The sequence below is a fragment of the Schistocerca americana genome, chromosome 8 (genome assembly GCF_021461395.2).
Source record: "Schistocerca americana isolate TAMUIC-IGC-003095 chromosome 8, iqSchAmer2.1, whole genome shotgun sequence".
NCBI classification, from domain to species: Eukaryota; Metazoa; Arthropoda; class Insecta; order Orthoptera; family Acrididae; genus Schistocerca; species Schistocerca americana.
Genome location: NC_060126.1, coordinates 276,779,580 through 276,804,055, shown reverse-complemented (window position 1 = coordinate 276,804,055; position 24,476 = coordinate 276,779,580). Strand labels below are relative to the sequence as shown.

The following is a 24,476-nucleotide window of genomic DNA, read 5'->3' as shown; positions in this document are numbered from 1 at the left end:
TGTCCAGACTGCATTCTTCTCGTGATAGTTTCATGGCAAACGTTTGTCTGTACACAGGAAGGTGGTTGTCGCGGGCCTCGGCTGCTCCTTTTGATAACCTGTCTGTGGATAGGAGGGCATGTTCAGTTATAGTTGGACCATGCACAAAAATCTTGTGTACAGTTTGAGACATAGGATGCTAGGGATATAAATCAACATATAGTCTTGCTGTTTGGTTCAAATGGCTCTGAGCACTATGGGACTTAACTACAGTGGTCATCAGTCCCCTAGAACTTAGAACTACTTAAACCTAACTAACCTAAGGACATCACACACATCCAGATTGTAGCGCTTAGAACCGCTTGGCCACTCCGGCCGGCAGTCTTGCTGTTTCAACAGTATAAGCAAATGTCTGTGTTTGTCATATGTGAATTGGAAATAGTTTCCAGAATAACCCTGAACCGATAGATGAATTGGGAATCTACACCTTTTATTCCTGCTGATGTTTCAGGGTTTGCAAAAGATCTTCTTCTGGTATTTCCGTCATTGTTATTTCCATAGCATTGCTTGGGAACATCTATAATTAAACAAAGTCGATTTATAAATATTTATTTTATGACCTTTTTTCTCTCTAGAACAAATTTGTTTTCCTCTTTCGAGCGGAACTGCCACTCTGTGACGCAACAAATATTCGAAACATCTAATTCGAGGATGAAAAATATACAGGCCGATCTGAAGAGTTTCTGTATTTACTGCTTTGGTTTTTGACATATCATTGGAGTCTTTTGAAAGAGCCGTGCAAACGTAACACCTCGCTGTCGATGCTGTCTCAGTTGCTGCATTGCAGACCTATGCATCTACCACAGTCATCATGAATGTATGTTTTATGGATAACTCATCCTCTGTTCTTACAATTTTTGTTTCATGTAATGTTTAGTTTGCCTGTTGATATAACCAATCTCTTCATTAGTAACTTCAGCCGTTTCATTAATAAATCTAATTCTTATTGGTCTGCAATAGAGAGGAGATGATGATTAGGTCTTTATTCATGCGATTAATAACTAAGAGGGGCACTAAAGAGACTGAAATATGTTCGCATCAGAATCATGGTTGTTTTGAAATTTTTGCTTATGCAGAATTTACTGTGAACAATCAAACCCCATTTACAGATAAGTTCCAACGCATATATGTAATTATTTGGCAGATAATTTAAAACTTGTTCCAAATATAATATTAACCTCGTATGCGTGATTAAATAAGGCTTGAAGTTGAATCTCTGCAAATGTGGCACTCACGTGATAGGATTCAGTCACAAGGTAGCGCTACTCTTTAGTCTCTTGAAGGACTCTGTAACAGGACAGGCCTTATTATCAGTTGTTTGGATTATTTTTCATTATTTTTTGTCAACGAGGCTTCCAAAAAGATTGACAAGGATATGTGAAACTAGTATTTTTTTTTTTTTTTTGTTAACTCTTTGGCTCCAAAATCGTTTCTCAACGTCTTTTACTGCATTCGCTTAACATGTTCTACATCCTGGAGGACCTCCTCACTACAGATCAATTGGAATGAAAGTAAATCTAATCTAATCTAACCCTACGAACGACTCTTATAACCTTCCAACTCGAGTTTTGAACATGGAATTTTACTGGTACTTTGCATCCAATTACTGTTATTTTATAAGAATAAACTTTAAACTTTTTTAAAGCCATCGTTTCTTTAATGTGACTTTGTATACGACGGTTTTTGTTTAAAATATTTCTTTTATTCACCAGGGAAGCTAGGATCTGATGATGTATAATTTTCCGTAAAGTCCAATCTTTTTACAGACTTTTTCAAAACTTCTCTTCGTAATGTCATAGAGAACGTAGGATAAAAACAAAATGCTTTCAGAATTCATTTCAGAGACGACATTTTTTATACCTGACAACTCATCAATTTAAAACAATCGTACAAAATCAATGTGTGGTATTCAGCGGCTACTTTTTTAAGTTTCCAGTAGAGGAACGATTTTTCTGTCACTGTATTACGAAATATGTTGGGAAACAATCTGAACTGTAACAAAAAGGATGATTAATTTTCAGAGTAGAACACAATACGAAATACGAATGAAAATAATTGTAAATAATGACACGTGCTCGGATCTTCAGAATCCATATTGCTTTTCACCACACTACAAATAAAAATACACTTTAAGACACTCGATAACGCAGAATGATTTGAAACCAGTAGAGAAGCTTCAGTTACGCAGCAAGCGAGACGTGGTTGATTGGTTGGTTGATTTGGGGGGGGGGGGGGGGCGGAGACGAAACAGCGAGGTCATCGGTCCGCATCGGTTTAGGGAAGGATGCGGAAGGAAATCGGCCGTGGCCTTTCAGAGGAACCATTTCAGCATTTTCCTGAAGAAACAAGACGTAAACACAGACTAGATGTACCGCGTAGCAGCACACAATAATGAAGTAACACACTGCCTCAGCAATGCTCTGTCTATCAGATTTTCGCAAGAAGATAAGCATTCCGGGAATCACTCGCATATAAAAACTGGACTACTGGTCAGCTTTTAGGGCAAAATATTACAATGTGCGTGGTCTATTGGACTTTCAAGTGTATGGAGTTTTAACTCCTCCGAGATCTTTTCCTTCCAAGATGCACTGGTTTACGAAGGTTTGATAAACTTACCTTTCGTCAACTTAAAAGATGACTGTCTTTCGTAGAAAAGTTTCCTGTTCATTATTAATTTATACTGAGGGTCTGTTTTATCTTGTGTAGCCCATTGAGTGGCTGATGCTATGGGTTCTTTCAAGAACCATCGTAATAATTGGTTACGGTTTTTTGGCAATTGTCTGTACTGTTGTGCACTTTATGGGCACCAATTCAAACGTAAGTGCTCCGTCACACCTCAGGTGGTTACGTTTAGAAGTTGTTTTTGCATAAGTGTCAGTCTAAATTTTAACCGTTACTTGAGTGTTTTTAATACTGATCTTATTTTGAAAGGAATGTAGTTGATGTCATAAATATGCGTTCACAAGACTATTTCTTTTCATTCCAGTGTTTCCAATAGATTATTGTGAGAGTTTAAATTTTTGTAACTTGTTTAACCGTTCATATAAGTGGTGCTACCATGCGTTTTTACATAATTGTGTGTCGAGGTTATTACGTATTGTGGTCATGAAATTGCAAGGCTAATTGGGGTTTTCTTTCTTGATTGGATTTTGTTCTAAATGCTACTTTTTTAAAAATCTTGTTGCGCGTGCCTCTCAAGCAGGCAGCACCACTCCCTCGTAGCATCACAAACATAGCTAATGCAGCCATTTATGTTGATATCTGAAGGGCTACACGCAAATACTCAGTTTTTTTAAACCAGTTGTTGAGACTGTGTTTAAAATTAATGTTATTGTAGAAGCCAGCGAGGTGTGAATATTTTGAGTTCCAAGTTTTTACTTGGGGTGTTTTATGAAGAGGAGACTCCGCGCATTAGGTTGCTGAAAAAAGCTGGAAAACTTCAAAACTTTTCTGTTTTAATGTGGTAGTAAGTAGAATTACCGAGCGATGTCGCGCAGCGGTTAGCGGACTGGACTCGCATTCGAAAGGACGACGGTTCAAACACAGGTACGGCCATCCTGATTTAAGTTTTCCGTGATTTCCCTAAACCGCTTCAGCAAATGCTGGGATGGTTCCTTTGAAAGAGCACGGCCGACTTCCTTCTCTCACCCAGTGGGAGCGATGACCTCGATGTTTGGTCTCCTCCCCCCCCCCCCCCCCCCCCCAAATCAACCAACCAACCAAGTAGAATTAATATGAACCCAAATGTACAATAGTGCTGTATGTGCTACGAATTTACGTGAGTATAGCAACAATTTTTACAGTCAAAGTCGAACCTTTAAAGAAACTGTTCCCAAAGTGCAATGAAACTCCGTGCTGCGAAGAGCGGAAATACAGCGGCAAAGTATCAGAAGATACGTTTCAGAATTCAAATCCACAACATTACCTCAGTTATGTAAGATGTCCAGTGTATTTACACCAATGAGTGATTGAATTAGATATGCTTTCCGATTTAGGACTGTATGTTCTACATGAATGAACGTATAAACATCGGGTGGATATTAACTTACGCCTCGAAACTGAGAGTTTAGCTTGATATCATTTCTAAGTTTCCGGTTCAGATGTTTGCAGGTAAGGTCTCCGTGGTGCAAATGGCTTGTTTATCATGCACTGCACGTAGAGTCGACAAGGCGATTACATACGTAAAAAGTCGTCTTACAATTTACATTCCAACATGTGTTATTCAGTTCAGCTACGATCGTGCGCCGTGATTTTCGTCGAAAGCACTGCTCTGCACCTCCTACGCCTTAACTGGGGTGCGGAACTCCCATTACAGTATTAGCATCTGACGATATGTTATTTTCTTTCTTTGGCAGGAGTTTCTGAAAGCACTCGCGTACGTGCCTCCCCTTCCAATAACCTTGGGTGAACTGCCGCGCCGCATGGCAACAGCAGCCGATGCACTAGATTCAGACGTGCTCCCAAAGGCAAAGGACAAGTTTGACTATCGACTGGATGTTTTTCGTGCGCCCGGTGGAGGACACGTTGAATATTTGTGAAAAGTAAATTTTTTATAAACGTAGTTGCTTGATGTACCCCCAGGTTGTATCTGCAAGGATGTAAAGCATGTAACATTGTACAGTCGGATGATATCTTTGAAAACAATAACTATGCAGTCATAGAATTAAGTTAAAATTCACTCTGTTTCTATGCTCATTCATGTTGAAGATATGGTCTTGCGAAAACGAATGAATCTTTTCGAAAAAGTCCTGTATGGATCGTTAACACAAACCAGTTCAAAACAACTTTTAAAAAATAACATATTTCACTATTCAGCAATCTAACATGTCTCACTGTAGGAAAGGAAACCCACTGATAACGGCGTGCTATCACCGAAACTGATATGTTGAAAATAAACAGGGTATTCATTAAGATCATGCAAATATATTTACAATTAATACTGCTACTGGAAGAGATGATACGTTGTTTGGTAGGAATTTGTTAATGTTCATCTGGATGTAAACAAAACAGAAGTAAGCTCAGTGGTTCCCAAAAGAACTAAATAAATTATGAGGCGTTCTCTACTGCTTACATAACGACGAAGTCGCATTGGGGGCCTGTGACTATTACGAAATTTGTGAGTGCACACTCCACACTACTCTAATGGATCACTTAAAAACAACAGACATCTTATTCTTACAAAATTGTATTTGGTATGTTACAGTTGCCTGAAGGCGTCAACTTACTTTATTTTTTTACCAGCATGGAATCTGTGGTTTTCAAGCGAAATATGCAAAATATTACAGCTCTGCATAAGGAGTGCTCATAATTCTGTATAAAGTTAGTATTCTGTGTCTCTAATGTCTTTTTTTCGGCTAACGGTACTTCAATCTGGGAACAGATCGTTTATATTAACAAGTAGCTTCTAACGAAGCAAATGATGCACAGCACTTTGTCTTAAAATTTTCACCTCGTTAGTGTTCCAGCGCAAAGCGTTTTGCAGAACCTTTCGATGTAGTTTTGTAGAGAGAAATCGTATCCAGTCTCTGTTGGAAAAAAGGTCCACAAATAACACTATGATTCGGTCGTATGTTCGGAAAAGTTTTATTGAAGATGACAATGGTCGAGGAAGCCTGCGATCGCACAATAACAGAGAAACTTAAGAAAATAAATGACATTTATCTCATCTTAAGAAAGCACGCGTCACCTGAAACGCGTTGTCTCTATTGTCAACACTTACTGTGATTGAATATCGGATTCAACTCTTACACGGTTTGTCGTGAATGAATCTTTTAAAATACTTCATGCACATTGAAGAAGAAATCGGATTCATCAAAGTTCTCTTGAAAATCTACTGGTGTCCTAAATTAAAGCAAAAATCGGAAATTTTGCAAGGTTGTGTTGATTTTGCCACGAAACAGTACAAACATCTTATAGTAAAGTAGAAACAATGTAAAGAATAGAGAAGGTAAGCAACATATATAACGGTAAAGAAAAACGGTTTTCGTTTTTCTGCAACTTAATGGATTTGTACACAAATGCTGACAACTGATTAATGTGCTCAGTATGAGTTGTGACCACCTCTGCCAGCAATACAGGGGCATACTGTGAGTGATGTCATCGCTCTCATGTTAAAGCAATAACGCTCGTTTTTCCTGCAGAACTGCTCGCAAGTCTTAAAGCATGGTTGGTGAATGATGACGTGGTGGAACCTGTCTCTTTAGTGCGTCCCAGACATGCCCTTTAGGATTCAAATTGGGAGAGCTAGCAGGCCACGCCATGCGTTTTCAAGAAAACATCAAGCACCCGTACTTTATGAGGTCAAGCATTACCATCCATCAGTACGAAGTCTGGGCCCACACACCTCGTGACAATCGCACATGAGGTTTGAAGATGTCACAATACCCGACAGCCTTGCCAATTCACCGGTACAATTTCACGAAGAGGTGTTCAAACTGTCAACATATTCCCTGCCCACGCCATTAGGGATCCTCCTCAACATCGGTCTCATTCCAATATGTTTGGGTCCAGAAATCGTATTCCTTCAGATGTGAATCCGTCGAAAATCACTCTCCAGACGAAATTGGGACTCATCTGTGGAAGGATTGGCCCACTGTTCGACCGTCCAGTTGGCATATTGACGACTCCACTCTAGACGTCCCTTCTGTGAAGACACATCAGAGGTAAATTTACAGCAGGTCTTCAACAGTAAAGACCAGACTATCGAAGCCTTCTGCACACAATTTGCCTCGATATAACACGTCCAGTGGATGCTGTGGTCAGATGTAAGTTGGTCCGCACGACTCCCCCCGTCGGAGGTTCCAGTCCTCCCTCGGGCATGGGTGTTTGTGTTGTCCCCAGCGTAAGTCAGATTAAGTAGTGCGTAAGCTTAGGGACCGATGACCTCAGCAGTTTGGTCCCATAAGACCTTACCACAAATTTCCAAATTTTCAGATGTAAGTTGACGGTACCTAAGGAGGTACCGTCGTGTCCTTACGGCCAAAGAACGGCCCTCCCTTTATGGTGTTACACTTAGTTAGCCCTGGCGTGGTCTTCGGGACACAGCTTCGGTCTCTCTAAAATTTCGCCACATTCGAGAAACAAGAGAACTATTCACATTAAGCCTCTGGACCACATCAGTTTGCGACTGTCCTGCTTCGATTCTTCCTATGACCTTCCACTGCAGATAGTCTGGTAGGCGTCTTCTCAGTGCCATACTGCAACGTCTGTGACTGTATACACAGCGATTGCGGATGTAGGACTACCCGGCAAACACTACCCTATTTTGTAGATGCCCTGACCTCGTCGTTGGCATGGTTGTCTGTTGATGGAGTGCCATCTCCCGTGCAGACACTTTGTATGATTATACTGTGCATTAGACACAAAACGACGGGGAATTAGTTGTTTGTTGCTTTAATATTGGACACCAGTGTATTATTTCTTCTATCTCCCGGAATGGTGAGTACTGAGTCTTGCTTTCCATACCTGCCCCACATGTTGTTTTCTGCCTCTAGGTATTTGTTCCGCCTCACCCATATTGTCTGTTGACGTGCGTACAACATGTACTGCTTCATTAATTCCTTTTATTTGTTTGACATTTATAGCTCCGCAACACCTTCACATGAACTCATCTCCCAATTGCAGGCCACGAAATCTACTCTGACAAGTGCCATTCGTGTCAGATCTAACCCATCTACAACTTTTCCAGCATCAGAAACCCTTCTTCTATTTTTTTCCTTTCCCAGCTAGCCTCAAGTTGCACCTAGCCTCATCTGTTACAATTTACTTACCGCTACGTAACACTTTGTCTCTGTTCCATTAATCCTGCCCCCTAACCCCATTGCATCTTGTAATATCCCAGGTGATACACTCTCATTCTTCGCAGTCTCGCAGATCTTATGTTTCTCCCTTGCCCTTGATTCAAACGGTTCAAATGGCTCTGAGCACTATGGAACTTCACTTCTAAGGTCATCAGTCCCCTAGAACTGAGAACTACTTAAACCTAACTAACCTAAGGGCAGCACACACATCCATGCCCGAGGCAGGATTCGAACCTGTGACCGTAGCAGTCGCGCGGTTCCAGACTGTAGCGCCTTTAACCGCTTGGCCACTCCGGGCGGCCCTTGCCCTTGAATAGGCTGCACTACAGATGGAGAAACTGAATTTAACCGGCTTCACGACGGTTCTGATTTATAATAATCATTTATTGGTACTTAGCCTCTATGTTCGAACTTCAAAGAATATTGTGAGCCGCTACGTTTAATGGACTATTTATCAGTAGTTTAATTAAGCCTTGAACGATTACAGGCGACCAGCTACGATTTCAGAAAACTGTCTTATCGCTCACAGACTAATCATTTAAAAGCCCCACAATCAGCTCGTACAGTCATTTACTACGACAGCTCGCCACCGACTCTGCCGACCAACACCTATTGCCCAAGGCGCTAAACACGGGGCGAACAAATCCAGTCTGAGGCCAGAGATGCCGTTTTACTTACTCTCATGACTCAGCAACGCTTTTACCCATTAGGGTCGTTCACACAAAGCAATATTTTGACGAGCTCTGAGGACAGAAACCTTATGATCTCTACCCTTGCTTATACTGAGTTGGCAAAATATAAATGATATGTAAAATATTTCATACGCCTTAAGATAGGCAACCCAGCTTACATCGTCTGCTCCCTGGGTGTATGAAGTAATCTGGGTTTCCTATCTTAAGGTGTACGAAATATTTCCTGAGCGCACCCTGAACATACCACATCTATTCCCTGGAAGGGAAATGAGAGGGAGTGCAGTGTAAGGTTTTTTTACCATAATACCTGTTTCATCAGCGTTATTTAGAAGAAAAGACATGATAATTTTGAGAAGTCATTACTAACAATCATTTCAATACTTCTAAAACATGTAAAGGTTATACACAAATATTTTTAAAATAAAAAAAATGTTTTACAGTTCATTAGGCCGAAGAGCAGCATTTGTGTCTGACAGCCCTTTTGACTTGCGAGGATATAAAATAATTAATTGAAAAGGTTATCGTACTCACCGAATCGAGTCTCAGTGTTCCAGAACCGCTCACTCGCTACCTGTAACACGAACGACCTATTAGAAGCAACACATATATCCGAAAATATAACGAGTTACATCTGGACACAAATTGGGCATCTTGTTGTCAGTGGGAATTAACAAGAACTCTCAGAGACACAATGTGTTTTTTTGGGAGTTGGCGCATCACAAGGTAGACCAACAAAATGAGTTTGAATGGTTAGAATTCAGTACAGAAGCAAATCGATCACTTGACCCGCAGCTTTTGTGCTGTGAAAAAAATATGACTGGGTGAGGTAAGATTAGCGACTCACAGCTATACTAAGGAGAGTGAATATAGAGAAGAAGGGTAGTGTTCGTAATTTAACAGACCATGGTCCTATTGGAGGAAACTTCCCACAATCCAGCTGAAGAGAACTTTCATTGTGTGATCAGTCTTCTGGCTAGTTCGATGCGGCCCTTCACGTCTTCCTCTACTACTGTGCCCACTTCATTTCGGAGCAGCTGTTACTCTCTCAGTCTCCATTTCTGTGACCTATTCCAGTCTCTGTCTTCCTCTACAGTTTTAAGTCTCCACAGAAGTTCTTCTATGATGTATTAACACATCTCCTAGCATCCTTAAACCGTATCAGAGCCATTGTCCATAACTGTCGCTGTAGTACAACATCCTTGGCCCGTTGCCTGGCTGCTCGGGCGTCTCGTTAGGAAGAAGCGACATACTGATTCGCGAGGATAAAGGTTCGCTCATGATCTATGCCACGGAGGTTGGTTGAGCGTCCACTAAAGTACAGCGACCTGTGGGCGACGCTTCGATGACGGCTCCATGTAACGGTCAAGGGTCTAGTCTCGACAGTTGGGCCCTCTTTGCGTATCGAGATGGACGTGTTGACGATTAAGGAGGTTGCCACGCCGTTGAAAGTGGCCGCCTGTTTCCCGATTAGCCAGCGGCCAGTCACAGGTTGGAGTTAGTCTTTCAATTCGCTGCCTTTCCTGATCAACAGGGGGCTTGTGGCGGTTTTAATTTCATCCAGAAACAACGTGGAAATCACGGTGAGTAGCGCCATTCAGCGCTGGGAAGGTGAGTTTAGGAAAATTCATCCGAAAGAACAGACAACACATATCCAATAACATAAGCTCAGGACTGAACACCACAACAAGCAGCTCGTGACGGAGAATAATGATACCTTCAATACGTATGCACACTGGGACCGAACTCTTAGGGGAATCAGGTGAAGCTGCGAGCAGTGAGGATGATGGACAGTGGAAGCTACGTTTACAGTGTGCGACAAGTTGAGAATTTGGGTTGGACGGGAAGCGTGATCAGATAGCCGAGACAGACCCCTCACGTAAAGCGGGAAATTCGGTTGAGTCCCTGATCGGCACAAATTTTCACATGTCGCCATCGGATTTATTTCAATGCCAGATTGCGGCTGAAGTCTGAGTTTTTCACATTTCCAGCATCCTGGCTATCTAGCCACATTTTGCTGTAATATTGTGTGGTCACGACCCGTATGGGCGTATTTGTCACACTCATGTTCCTTTAATAAGCAAGCAGATTATTTCTTGTTAAATTGTCCTCTACTCTTTTAACAAAGAATGGTAACTTTCGTTAATTTTTTATAAAATCTGCCTGACACTTGGATTAGGGTTCCTTGTCAGTATACATGCAGCGATCACTGTCCGTATGTAATCAACTTTATTTTTGTTTACGTTGTACATAAAACTGCATGAGCGTAGTGGTACTAACCGAAGTACTGCTCGCGTTCGTTATTACTTGGAATTCGACTTGTTTTGTGTCGCTATGGCGTTAATTGGTATTTAAATTTTGATTCCTGTGGTTTTTCACGCTCGTGGCCGTTTAGTGAGTGCTCTTTGACGTATTTTTTATTTTGCTTCTCTGCGTATTTTCAGTTCAGGTTTAATTTTGTATGCTTGCCGGAGCAGTACTTAAAATTGTTAAGACTGTGCTTGAGGCAGCCTCTTAACGTTTGTGGACCTCGACATTGTAAGGAATTTAAAATTCAGCCCCTTGGACGGCCTTGTTTTCTAAAGGTTTCTCTTCAAGAGCTGCTTTCTAAGTCTGGTAACTCATCTGAAATGCAGTGGGCCACCTGAGGCGGATGGTTAAATTCTGATATTCTTTGTTTGGTACTTTAATCAAAATGCTGTCGCACCTAGTTGCCAAATGCAATTTTTTAAAAATTTACTTATTTTGGTTGCCGACTAAGGTGAGCTATTGATTACAACTGTTTTAAAATTGTATTTAAACATACTGGTTGCCGTCAAGGAGCTTAGTTATTTACTGTTTTTCTTTATTCTAGTGCATTTTAATGCGACTAGTAGTTGCAATTGTTTTTTGTATTTTATTGCTTGTGCCCTTACTGTTCTGAGTGTATACCAGAGCGGGAAAGTTAGTAGGGTGCGATTGCAACGTTATCAGTTTATTTGATCCAGCACCTTTCGACTCATCAACCTACTTTCCTACCGTTTCAGTCCAGTCCGTTTTTCTTTTTACCCTTTTTCACGTGTTTGTTTCTTCTCCGATTCTACAGAGAATCTCATCATTTCATATCACGTCAGGCCATACAATTCTCAACATCCTTGTATTACGCCATGTCATACGCATTTCGATTCCTTTCTGCTTAGCTTTTTCCCCTCTGTCCATACTTCACTACCATGCAATGGTGCTGTGTTCCGGACTTTTCAAAAATTTCTTCCTCAAATTAATGCCTATGTTTGAAACCGGTAGACGTCCCATGGCCAGGAATGCTGTTTCTGCCCGTACCAGTCTGCCTAGTCCTCCTTGCTTGTCCACTGTACTTTACTTCCAAGATAACAGAATTCCTCAACTTGTTCTATTTTGCGATCACAAATGTTGATGGTAGGATTCTGCCTAGTATCGTTACCTTTGTCTTTTTCCGGTTTATTCTCAATCCATATTCTTTATTCATTAGATTGTTCATTCCATTCAACATTGAAGACGATATTAGTGTAATCAGCTAATCTTATCCTTGATATCCTTTCACCCTGAATTTTAATCCCACTCTTGAACCTTTCTTTTAGTTCTGTCATTCATTCTTGTACGTGTAGATTTAGCAGTAGGGCCGAAAGACTGCTTTTCTGTCTTATATCATCTTCAGTCTGAGCACTTCGTCTTCCTCTCTTATTTTTCCTTCTTGTTCTTACACACATTGCACATTACCCGTCTTTCTTTAGAGCTTACTCCTAGTTTTGTAGGTGTCGTAGCGAAACTGTTGATGAAGAAAATCGGGATAGCAATGTGGGAATTTGAATCCCCGACCGTCAAGAGAGTGAGTCAAGAATGTTTCACGTGTGCAACATCTCGATCGGTGTGGGCTGAGGAGTGGTAAATTTTGTATAGGCTGACAACGTTCTCAATCACTTGCATTTTTCCTTCAGCAGTTCTGTATTACAACCTTCTTTCCTGACGTTATCATCTTGAAACGTACATCATGGGACCCAGAATGTTTGAATGCTTCAAGAGAATGCTCCTCCTGTAAAATAGCTGTGCGTGTATAGACGCTTCACTATGGCTGTTGATCTGTTAAAATATCCAGTCGTGCAAAATACACGCAAGTAAGCTCTCAGGATAAAACGTTACCCCATTAAAATAGCGCGCTGTTCGCTTTGGAACGCTGCAGTTGGTGTAGAACTGATCAGGTAAGTGGATTTGCTAGTCTCCCATTTTGATTTGTATGTTCCATACTTCTTGTGATTGTTTAGAGCAGTTTACAGTATATTTTCTCTCTTCCTTCTTCCATTTGTTCAACAGTCATCCTTCTCAAGATAACGAGAAGTTGGGAGACCGTACAGACTACCTGCAACTTGGACTGTGGGACGCCTGGCACTAATCTTCGACTCAAGGCTGACGTGGTATTCTGGCATCAGATATCTTTGTCCGAGGTTACGAGCGATGAATATTCTCTGGGGCTTGGCTCGTACTCTGTAGAGCACACATTCTGCATCGATCGCTGGTACGACTACAAGCATATTAAGCTACGATGTTTTACAGCATTCATCAAGACAGCACTCACTAAATCAGACACAATACAGTATCGGCTGCGTAACATTGTACATCGGAACGATGCCTTCGTCACCGAAATGTAGGTTACCTTTCTCTTCAAAGTAGACCATGAAGACTCAGTAATACCACAACTTGGTGAGTGTGTTGGCCAGGGGAGATGAGACAATTGATCCTCGTGCTCGTAAGACCATACCTGGACGATGCGAACTGCGTGAACAGGGGCAGGAACTTGAAAGTAGCGAAAACGCCTGTCTGTATTGCGCCCCTGTTCACCGTGTTTTAAATTTATTTCGGGGAGAAACTGAACTCTGGACCTTCTGACTCTTCAGAATTAGTCTAATCGACATAAGCCTTTTCGGACCGCTTATCGTTAACTCAAAAAAAGATGCCAAATGGTAACCGCTTACTATACGCTTTGCTTGAGTGACCACAACTGTGAAATTCCTTATTCTCTCATACATTCTTCCAGCAAGATCCACTTGATCCAAAAAACGGTCTCGTATCAAACGTTAATAATCGAGTATATTCACTACAATTGCGCAGTTACAGTGGCCCCGTACGATACAAATATTCAGTCAGCAGTACAAGATAAATGATAAACAAACCTAATGTGGAAGAAAGACATTCCGCCAAGAAAGATTGACGTGAACTACTTTTTATTTCAGACACAATGGTACAATATAGCCAATATCAGTCATTACTGGTCATGTTCAGATGATATTGTTATTACGGGGTATTAGGTGAATAAAACGTTTGTCACGTGGGCAGTAAAACGCGTTGACGAAGCACATAGTGAGGCAAATGGCGCCCATAAGAAGTATCATCTGAATATGGCTCTCAATGTAGATAAAAGTAAAAGTAGGAGAAACAAACCCTTACGTAATATACAGAATTAGTAGTGTGCTGCATGACAGAGTCAGTCAGAGTAACGTTGAAAACCGATATGAAGTGGAACGAACATGCGAGGACTGTGATAGGTTCAAATGGTTCAAATGGCTCTGAGCACTATGGGACTTAACTTCTGAGGTCTTCAGTCCCCTAGAACTTAGAATTACTTAAACCTAACTAACCTAAGGACATCACACACATCCATGCCCGAGATAGGATACGAACCTGCGACCGTAGCGGTCGCGCGGTTCCAGACTGTACACCAGTTAATTACAGACTGACCATCACTTTTCAGCTTTCGGCTACCGATAAATCTTACAGAAGTATTATGTTGCTTGGTTGGTTGATCTGGGGGAGGAAACCAAACACCGAGGTCATTAGGGAAGGATGTCGGCCGTGCCCTTTCAAAGGAACCATCCTGGCATTTGCCTGAAGCGATTTAGGGATATCACGAAAAACCTAAATCAGGATGGCCAGATGCGGGATTGAACCGTCGTCCTCCAGAATGCGAGTCCAGTGTTCTAACCACTCGCTCGGTAAGTATTATGTACGAGGGCGTGCAGAAAAGTAATGTCTCAGATCATTTATGTGAAAACTCTTAAAGCTTTCTAAATAACACAAACACTATTAGCATTCTACATGTTTATTCTCCATGTGTACATGTCTGCGATCCTCTGCAGCTAAAGGGCTTAGAACTGTAGAGTTTAACATGGTGGTGTGTGAAGTAAGTACGTCGGTGCATGAGAAACAGCGTTCTGTAATCGAGTTTGGAATTCAAAGAGTCTGTCCACGCATGGAGTGCTACCTCCTTCAGCAAGACAATGCCAGACCACACACGAGCACTGCGAAATCTGAAACAATACGACGCGCTGGGTTCAATCTCAGGGATCATCCTTCATGTAGTGACTTGGCAAGACAGCCAAGCCACTAGGAGGTAGCCGAAAGGCACGCTTTAAGCTCACGCAGGCTGGCGTGAGGTCTGGAACAGGTAAAGTAATTATACTATCAAGAAATGCACGTAGCTTCAGGAATACTTAACTTTAATCCATAATTGGTGAACATCGGTCTGACTGTACATGCATTACAAGATAAATAGGAATTGACAATGGCGCCTTGCTATGTCGTAGCAAATGGCGTAGCTGAAGGCTATGCTAACTATCGTCTCGGCTAATGAGAGCGTAATTGTCAGTGAACCATCACTAGCAAAGTCGGCTGTACAACTGGGGCGAGTGCTAAGACGTCTCTCTAGACCTGCCGTGTGGCGGCGCTCGGTCTGCAATCACTGATAGTGGGGACACGCGGGTCCGACGTATACTACAAGACCGCGGCCGATTTAAAGGCTACCACCTAGCAAGTGTGGTGTCCGGCGGTGACACCACACTTCACATAGTCCAGACTTGGCCCCATCCGATTTTTATCCGTTTCCTAAACTTAAAGAACACTTACGTAGACTTCACTTTGATAGTGATGAAGAAGTACAAACAGAGGTGAGTTTGTGGCTCCCCCAACAAAGTCGAACGTTCTACAGTGATGGAATCAACAGATTGGTCTTCTTTGGGTGAAGTGTGTTCGTCGCCAGGCTGACTATGTTGAGAAATAAATATGTAGTCATGAAGAATACAGGTGTAGACTGTTAACAACGTATGTTTTATTTAAAAAGCTTTGAGAGTGGCCCTCTTGCAGTATTCACATGCAAATCATCACTTGCATTGTTTTTTTATAAAACCAAAATTAGTTAGAAAGGTATCCTGCTAGAATAGCTTCACGAAGAGTTCGAAACAGAGGTACTACATTTTTTGTGGCATACGTTACTTACATAAAGGTGTCACTCATAAATTTATTTTATAAATGCTGACTAATTCTGACTTTTAAATTTTTGAGTATGATTTATATTGTATTTTGTTTCAAATGTTGAGTAAAGTCTCTGAAGAAATGAACATAGTTTTGGAATTTGCTATCGTTGTTACATACTGGAGTAACAGTTGAGAAGTTAACTGAATCACTATCTACTTTATCAATGTGAATATTTCACGCTTGCTTTTTGTGATGTACAAACGTTTCCAGCTCCTCCATTATATCCATAGTATTCGACTTCTGGAAGTAGTGGATTTCTTAAAATTTATGTTTTTGAGTGGATGTCCAGTGTTTTTTGTATTTATTACTATTGCTGATTTTGTGAACTGGTTGTGTGTGTTACAGTTGACGTGTTCAGAATATTTATATGTACGTTCCTGCCAGTATGTCCTATGTAGTGTCATGAGCATGTTGACATGTGACTCTGTACATTCCTGAGTCTGATAATTTATCCTTGTTTATTATTTATGATTGATGTGAGGTCCCATACTTGGAGCAGCGTAGAGGACGATGCGAGAGACCCACACCGCTGTACTAGGCAAGGTCCTAGAGGAGGTGGTTTGCCATTGCCTTCCTCCAACCGTAATGGGGATGAATGATGATGATGATGATGATGATGATGATGATGACGACAACAACACCACCCAGTCATTTCGAGGCAGGAAAATTCCCTGACCCCGCCGGGAATCGAAACCGGGACCCCGTGCGCGGGAAGCGAGAACGCTACCGCAAGACCACGAGCTGCGAACGTTTATTTAAGGTGTAAACTTATTTCTTTTGTAGTTTATTGTTGCTGGAGAAAGCTAATTTGACTTTACGTGACCCAAGTAGGTTTCCTATTTCATCTAGATAAAGTATGTTGCCCACACATTTAAAAGAGATGGCACGCACCTACTGGAACAATTATCATCGATCGCAGGAGGAATAGCAGAACAGAAAGACTGTGATATTGACACAAATTCTTTCGCGATTGCTACTAGCCACACACAGTGGGCAGCAGAGAAAACATGTCCATTTGCATTATTTTAGCAGCCTGTTAGTAATTTCAACTTTTATTCAGTTAGCGGTTGACAACGATCGAATTGTTACAGAACCAGAGCGTACCTGGCTTATATCACTGACTTTCAGATGGCGCAGCTCTCGAAGAGAGACATTTCGCCTCGTTGACTAATTACGTATTTTTAATACACAAATCTGTCAGTGCCTCAACCACGCACGTGCCTGACACGCCGAAACCAAACAGGCTTGTGTCTAACCACTCAAACGTATGTGGATACCCTCTGAGAGACTGTCGTTGAAGTTCATTTCCACTGGTATACGCAAAAGCCACACTCTAAGCTTTTTTCGATAAGAATATCACTTTCATTTGCTCCGCTGAATAAGCTCGCTGCTCATCGTCTGTAAAAGTGATACGCGATACATTTTACGAGTGACAGTTGCGGTGCACGCCGAAATTGAGCCGGCGGTCGGCGCAGACCACCGAGTGTACTCGATAATCCACCTTCAGGGCTGACACGCGCTCTCTCTCTCTCTCTCTCTCTCTCTCTCTCTCACACACACACACCACACACACACAAACACACACACACGCCCTTTGCTCTGGTTTTCCGCGCCACCGCTCTAGCGCGAGCTATAACACCCTTGCACACTCGGCTGGAAGTTTCAGCTGATGTTTCCAGCTCACAGCATCCGTACTTTTATCCTAATGGTGCACAGGGGCAAGGCAGCGTCATCCAGCCGCACGCAAAAATGAGTTTGCTGGGCGAAAAAAAAGAAAAAAAATAAAGGGCAGAAAAAAGGGAAAGGGTGGAATCATGGGCCGCGACGGCAAATTGTCCCCCAGGGATGTTAGAGCTGACGCCAGCAAACACACACACATACACACACACTAATGAAAAGGGGCACAGAAGGGTTGCACTGCACGGGCGTGACCCAGCACAGTCGAACGCTCTACAGTCGACTGCAATACCAGCAGTTTTTCGCCACTTTGGGCGCTAGCACGCTAAACCTAATTACTGAAATAACTGTAGCCATTACCAAACTTTTGTTTTTCACCTCAGCCTTATACAGTGTCATCGCGGCCAGTCACCTACAAACTACACTCCTTATTTGAGTTTCCTTGCAGAGGAATCTTTACTCTGTGTGCCCTGATTGTACTGTAATCGGCCATCTTATACAAAGCTAAAAAGACATCACATAACGGAGATCGTTATGGAAATGTGGGAAAACCCCATGTGGCAGACGCTTGCATGTAACGATAGCCACCCCACGAAATGTTAACTGATTCTACCTTCGCTACATGGTAGAACAAAACAGTAATAAATGAAAAGCGACATTTTGCTTATGTTCTACGGGACTAATTTATTTAGTTAACCAGTCTTTGGCATATGTGACCATCATCAGACTAACTGAATATCGTCTTATAGAAATCACAATATTTGTAAACTACATTGGAAAAGATGTTATTCATAAATAAAGGGGGAAAACCACAAAAAACATGAACACTATACTAAAAAAAACAGTGGCAATGCATCAACTTAAATTAGCAACCCTAAAAAATAAAATTAGTGCTTGGCAAGACTACTAAAGAATAGCCTCGATTGGCATTACAGAAAGTGATGGAGGACAAAGTAAAAGTTTCAAGTGACTATTGTAACAATAGAATATTGAGTACGAAGGCAACCACAATAGAACAAAAATAGAGGAGTGGAAAGGAACAGACAATGTGGGAATCAGTGGAAAACAGAGGAATAAGTGTAGTTTGTAACAGGAGAGCTGTACAGCTGTTTTGTCTTGTAATGTCAAATGATGACTGTGGTACACATTTTTGCTGATTTCTAGGACATCCACCAGACTGAGTTTTCGGCCTTCGCTTTCTAAGTGAAGGACGCGGAACTGTGGCCGACAGCTGTGGTGGTCCTCATTCACTACACGCTCAGGAAATGTGGAATCATAATTCTGCAACCTCAGCTGCGTTCATTTTCGGCCACCCTAGTTGCTATGTCTCTACCTGACCAACCAATTTAAAACTTATTACAATCAGGACAAGTTATTTTGGGAACCCCACTGTTGGACAGTAACTGGGTCTTATCTTAGCTACTGAAAATACGCTGGGCTCTATTTTTTATATAGTAGGAAATCTCGTAGTTGCAGGATTTCAGTGGTTTTGCTACACTCTATGATACCTTACTAGGTAGTAGACTGTGGAAGGAGCAGCGGAAGGACCTAAGAGAATGGGTGTTATTTTCAATTTTTGTTCATACGCCGCTACGGTCGCAGGTTCGAATCCTGCCTTGGGCATGGATGTGTGTGATGTCCTTAGGTTAGTTAGGTTTAAGTAGATCTAAGTTCTAGGGGACTGATGACCATACTGCTCAGAGCCCTTTGAACCATTTTTGTTCATACGCGACATGTGGTCAGTCAGGACACAACTGTAGCCACTGGTTGAGGTAATAAATTTTGAAGTCTTATTTGAAAATGAGAACAGATATTAAACGGTGCACCCATGTAAAGCTTCTATTGTTTATTTTAGTTATTTTGCGGCTACCGGACTGGAGTATGGGAGCTTTGCAGAGTGAACTCACGTCGTTAATAAATAAACTTACCATGTGCCTAATACGTAGTTTAATAATACGTGTCTCTTAGTATATATACGTCGTCATAGATTACAGTCACATTAAGAGATACGAAACACGGTGCAGTTGAGATAAACGTTTCTTGGAAGATGCGTGGCGTGCTGAAAAGTAATGCCTCCGAATTTTTTACGTTAAAACTCTTAAATAAAACGAACGTTATTAACTTTCTACATATTTATTTTTCATGTTTACATATTTCTTTTTCAACTTAATCACGCTGGCGACGAGTACATTTTCCCTACGAAAGACCAGTTTCTTGATGCCGTCACTGTAGAATGTTTGACTTTGCTGATGGCGCCACAACCTCCCCTGCACTTGCAACCCTTCATCGCTATCAAAGTGAAGTCCTCGAAGATGTTCTTTAAATTTTTGAAACAGACGAAAATCCGATGGCGCCAAATTGGGACTGTATGGAGCGTGATCGACGACAGTGAACCCAAGGCGTCGGACTGTTGCAGATGCCGTAGCCTTCGTGTCTGGTCTGGTATTGTCATGCTGAAGGAGAGGTGGTCCATGTGCGGACGAACTCTTCAAAACCGTGCTTTTAGTTTTCTGATGGGTTACGTCACCATGTTTCTCACGTACCTACATAGTTACGTTACACATTGCTATGTTAGACGCTACAAGTCGGAGCCTTCTAGTGGCAGAGGGCTGCAAATAAGTAGACACGAAGAATGAAGATGTAGACTGTTAATAACGTTTGTGTTAGTTTAAAAGCTGTAAAAGTTCTCTCATAAAAATTTGGAGGCATTACTTTTGAGCACGCGCTCGTATCTTAAAAATATATTTACCTCTAGCGCATTGTTTTTACATCACATGATATGACTGTAGTCTACGAAATAAACACCTAATCAGTATCTTTGGATATCGCGTTGACAACTGCATAATAAGCTGAAGAAGTATGTTGATTGAAACTATCATATAATTAGGCACTTACTTGACTTATTGCCAAACGTGTTTGTCATATGCTAAGGTATCTACATACGGCAAGTTAAATTACGCGAAAAAGTTGCCGTCACGTAAGAAATACGAAACACATTTTACACGAGATAAATGTATTTTGAAACATACGGATGGTGATGAACATGCACACACTATTGGTCTGGCTTTAATAAACTATTCTTATTGAGGAGCCTGCGTTATTGTATATTAACATGACACACACCGCCCCTTGAAAAAGTTCAGAGGACGATTTTATAGCTGGCATATAAGCTACGACAGCATAGTAACTACTAACAACTGCCGGCCGAAGTGGCCGAGCGGCTCTAGGCGCTATAGTCCGGAACCGCGCGACCTCTACGATCGCAGGTTCGAATCCTGGATGTGTGTGATGTCCTTAGGTTAGTTCGGTTTAAGTAGGTCTAAGTTCTAGGGGACTGATGACCTCAGCAGTTAACTCCCATAGCGCTCAGAGCAATTTGAACCATTAATTACTAATAACTGTAAACAGCATATGTGAATTCGCCCAAACACTTGTGACCGGGCAGTGTTAAGTAATGGAACATCATCCAAAATAAATGTTCGAGACTCTCTCCAGAAAGTTTTCAAGTGTGTGCTAAGTTTATTCTGCACACTTTCACTTCCGAACAAAAACTACGATGCATTGACGCCTGCCGCGACTAGATTGAAATGAAAGACACGGAAAATTCTTTTCTGGAAAGAATCGTCACGGGCAAGGAGACGTGTTGTCAATACGAACCTTCTACAAGACGACAAAGTACAGAAATTCACATGAAGGTTAACTCTTTGACGACATAAGCAACATTCATACTAATGTGACGCACTGGTTGAACATCCCGAAGACAGACTTTTGGGAAAGTTTCACATGATTGTATGATGTTCTGGTCGTTTGCCTCAAGAGGGGAGGAATGCTCTGTAGAGCACCTGAGTAGTTAAAAGCACTATCTTAGCCTTTCTTTTTATTAATCTTGTCTCATTTTGGACTGACGGGGTACGCACCTTTCACGAGAACTACTTAGGGCTTTTCCCAGGTAATTAATGCTGCAGTCTCACACTCCCCGTATTATCTACGATTGTTCGCTGTAGCGAGGGAATACACGATCTGCTAAACTCGAGGATTTCTTCTTTCTTGTTAAAAGTGTTTTCCTGTTTGTGAATTTCTGTGGTTTCCCGGAACAAACGGGTGTGGTAGTTATTCTCTACAGCGAAACGTTGTCGTGACGAGTACGTAATTGTAATCTCCGGCCGCGGGCTTGACTTTAGTCAGCTTCCGCAAATGAAGGGTGAACATCGGACAACGCCAAATCACTCATAGTGCCAATAGGCAATAAGCCCATAGGTGGCCACGACAGCTTCAACAATTGAGTCTACAAAAGGACCAAATGGGGACTAGCTGGGGATATTGTACGTATACAAAGAAGGGCAGCAAAGGATTGTGTGGCCGTTGAGAGAGAGTCATGACGATGCTGAAAAATCTGAACTGGTTCACGCTGGGGAAGACGGCTGCAAACTATTCCGCGAAACCCTACTTTGTAAATTACAACGAACTATAAATGAAGAATCTAGGAATATAATACATAGTGTATCAAAAAGAATCATCTGATTTTTAAAAAAATCATAACTATTATGTTATTTGGGATATGTGCGTCAACAACGTACGGTCGGAAAAAACTCTAGAATTTTACATGTTCCGCTAGGAAACAGCCCTTCAGTTCTAATGAAAATGGTGTCGGTGTAACATAAAGGTTTTGTGGTCTATGTTTTGCGCAGTGCGGGTCAGTAATAACTGTTCAGCGTGACTTTCGTACTAGTTATGATGTGGATCCTCCTACATCACAGAGCATTAGACCGTGGCATGAAAATTTCCGATAAACAGGTTGTTTGTGTAAAGGCAAATCGCCAGGCCGTCCCCGTGTGTCTCACACAGACGTCGAACGCATCCACCATAGTTTCACATGGAGTCCGTAAAAATCCGTTCGCCTTGCAGCTCGACAGCTCAGAATGCCCCCGATGTCAGTCTACTGCTGGCAAGTTGGAGGATGACAGTTTTCTTCCACGCTTGGTGTTTAGTGCCGAGGCAACATGCCATTCAAATGGAAAGGTGAACCGTCATAATGTGAGAATGCAGAGTGCGGAACAGCCACATGAAGTCGTACAACATGACGGGGACTCACCATAATTTAATGTGTTTTGTGCAGTTTTACGGGAAAAGGTGTATGGTCCATTTTTATTTGCCGAGAACACTGTTACCGGAGGCACGTATCTCGATATGCTTGAGAACTTTCTTTTCCCACGGTTCGATTCGAACGACTTCATTTACCACCAGGGTGTGGCAGCGCCACACTGGCATCTGGAAGTGCGGGGATTTTTAAAGCAAGGGAATGCCGTGCGATGGATCGGTCGCACTGGACCAAATCATTCAGCCTTACATTACTCGCCTCCAAGGTCACCGGACCGGACTGTGATTATTTCCTGTGGGGGTTTATAAAAGACTGTTTATGTGCCTCCGTTACCAACAACAATGAATGAATTGAAACATTGCATAACAGCAGCTGTGGAAGCTGTAACTCGAGACATGCTCGCTGCGGTGTGGGAAAAAATTGTATACCTTTTTATGCCTGGGATCAACAGCCATGTAGAACTTTATGAAAGACACCATATTTACGCCAGTGCCTGTGACTGGCATAAATATGATGTCATTTATAATTTTGTATACCGTATTGACACATCAGGTTACCTTCCATTCAGAAGGCTGTTGCACGCAGCGACTGTTATATTGACTTGTAAATAAAAGATGTCAGCTGTCAGTCGTCCTTTTTAAATTTTATTGGCAAGTCTAGATTTCAGCTAGAAACTAGCCATTCTCAATACACTATCGTTTTTGATCAATGCATGTAATGCCTGTTGGTCGGGCTTCATCCACAGTTCAATAAATACTCAACGAACTGTGGATGAAGCCCAACCAACCGGCATTACAAGCATTGATAAAAAATGATAGTGCATTGAGAATGGCTAGTTTCTAGCTGAAAACTAGATCTGCCAATAGAATTTAATAAGGAGGACTGATACATGAAATCTATTATTTACAAGTATTGACACATGCCGTGCATCTCAATGAGGGCATATTTAACACCTATGTAAAGGTACGAAAAAAAAAACTTTTTGCCCTTCCCGCTCATCTAAAACATAATTTATTGCACATGTTTATTAGTTTCAGAAATAAAGACGTGCCAAATCGGTTGAGTCTTTTCGATACACACTGTATAATCCCCTATGTATCGCTCCCGCAGGGATTGTAACGACAAGGTCAGTGCAATTGAAGGAAATTCAGAGGCGGTTGTGCGACCAATCTTGCTCTGCTCAATACGTGAATGGAACGGGTAGAATAAGTGGTACAATGAGAGGTACCCTGTGCCACGAAATTCACAGTGGTTCGCAGAGCACGGATGTAAATGCAGATCTGCGGTAGTGTCGGGGCGTGAGGTGAATGGCGGATGCTGGGAGCAATCTCAGGCGTCGCCGCGAGACGAGGTCAGTGGGTCAGCGCAGGAAGTTTCCTAGTTAGGGGTGGATCAGCGCCTGGCCGCGCGTGCTGGACTACGTTCTAGATAAGAAACGTGAGCTGCCTCGCTTAGGGAAATAACGCCGCACCACTGCAGTGGCTCTGAACAAAATGCTTACTGATCTTCGTTTCTCTATGCAGATCAGTATCCCAGTCCACAAAATGGCGATACAGAATGTACCGGGTGATCAAAAAGTCAGTATAAATTTGAAAACTGAATAAATCACGGAATAGTGTAGATAGAGAGGTACAAATTGAAACACATGCTTGGAGTGACATGGGGATTTATTAGAACCAAAAAATACAAAAGTTCAAAAAATGTCCGACAGATGGCGCTTCATCTGATCAGAATAGCAATAATTAGCATAACAAAGTAAGACAAAGCAAAGATGATGTTCTTTACAGGAAATGCTCAATATGTCCAGCATCATATCTCAACAATAGCTGTAGTCGAGGAATAATATTGTGAACA

At 41.9% G+C, this 24,476-nt stretch overlaps 1 long non-coding RNA gene across 2 annotated transcripts in view; it reads right to left on the bottom strand.

The window, feature by feature from the left end:
• LOC124545977 overlaps nt 1-24,476 on the bottom strand; it is a 503,474-nt gene that overhangs the window by 293,181 nt on the left and 185,817 nt on the right. For both annotated transcript variants that reach the window (XR_006967646.1, XR_006967645.1), the window contains exon 2: nt 9,062-9,101. This is a non-coding gene — a long non-coding RNA (uncharacterized LOC124545977). The remainder of the gene's footprint in view (nt 1-9,061; nt 9,102-24,476) is intronic.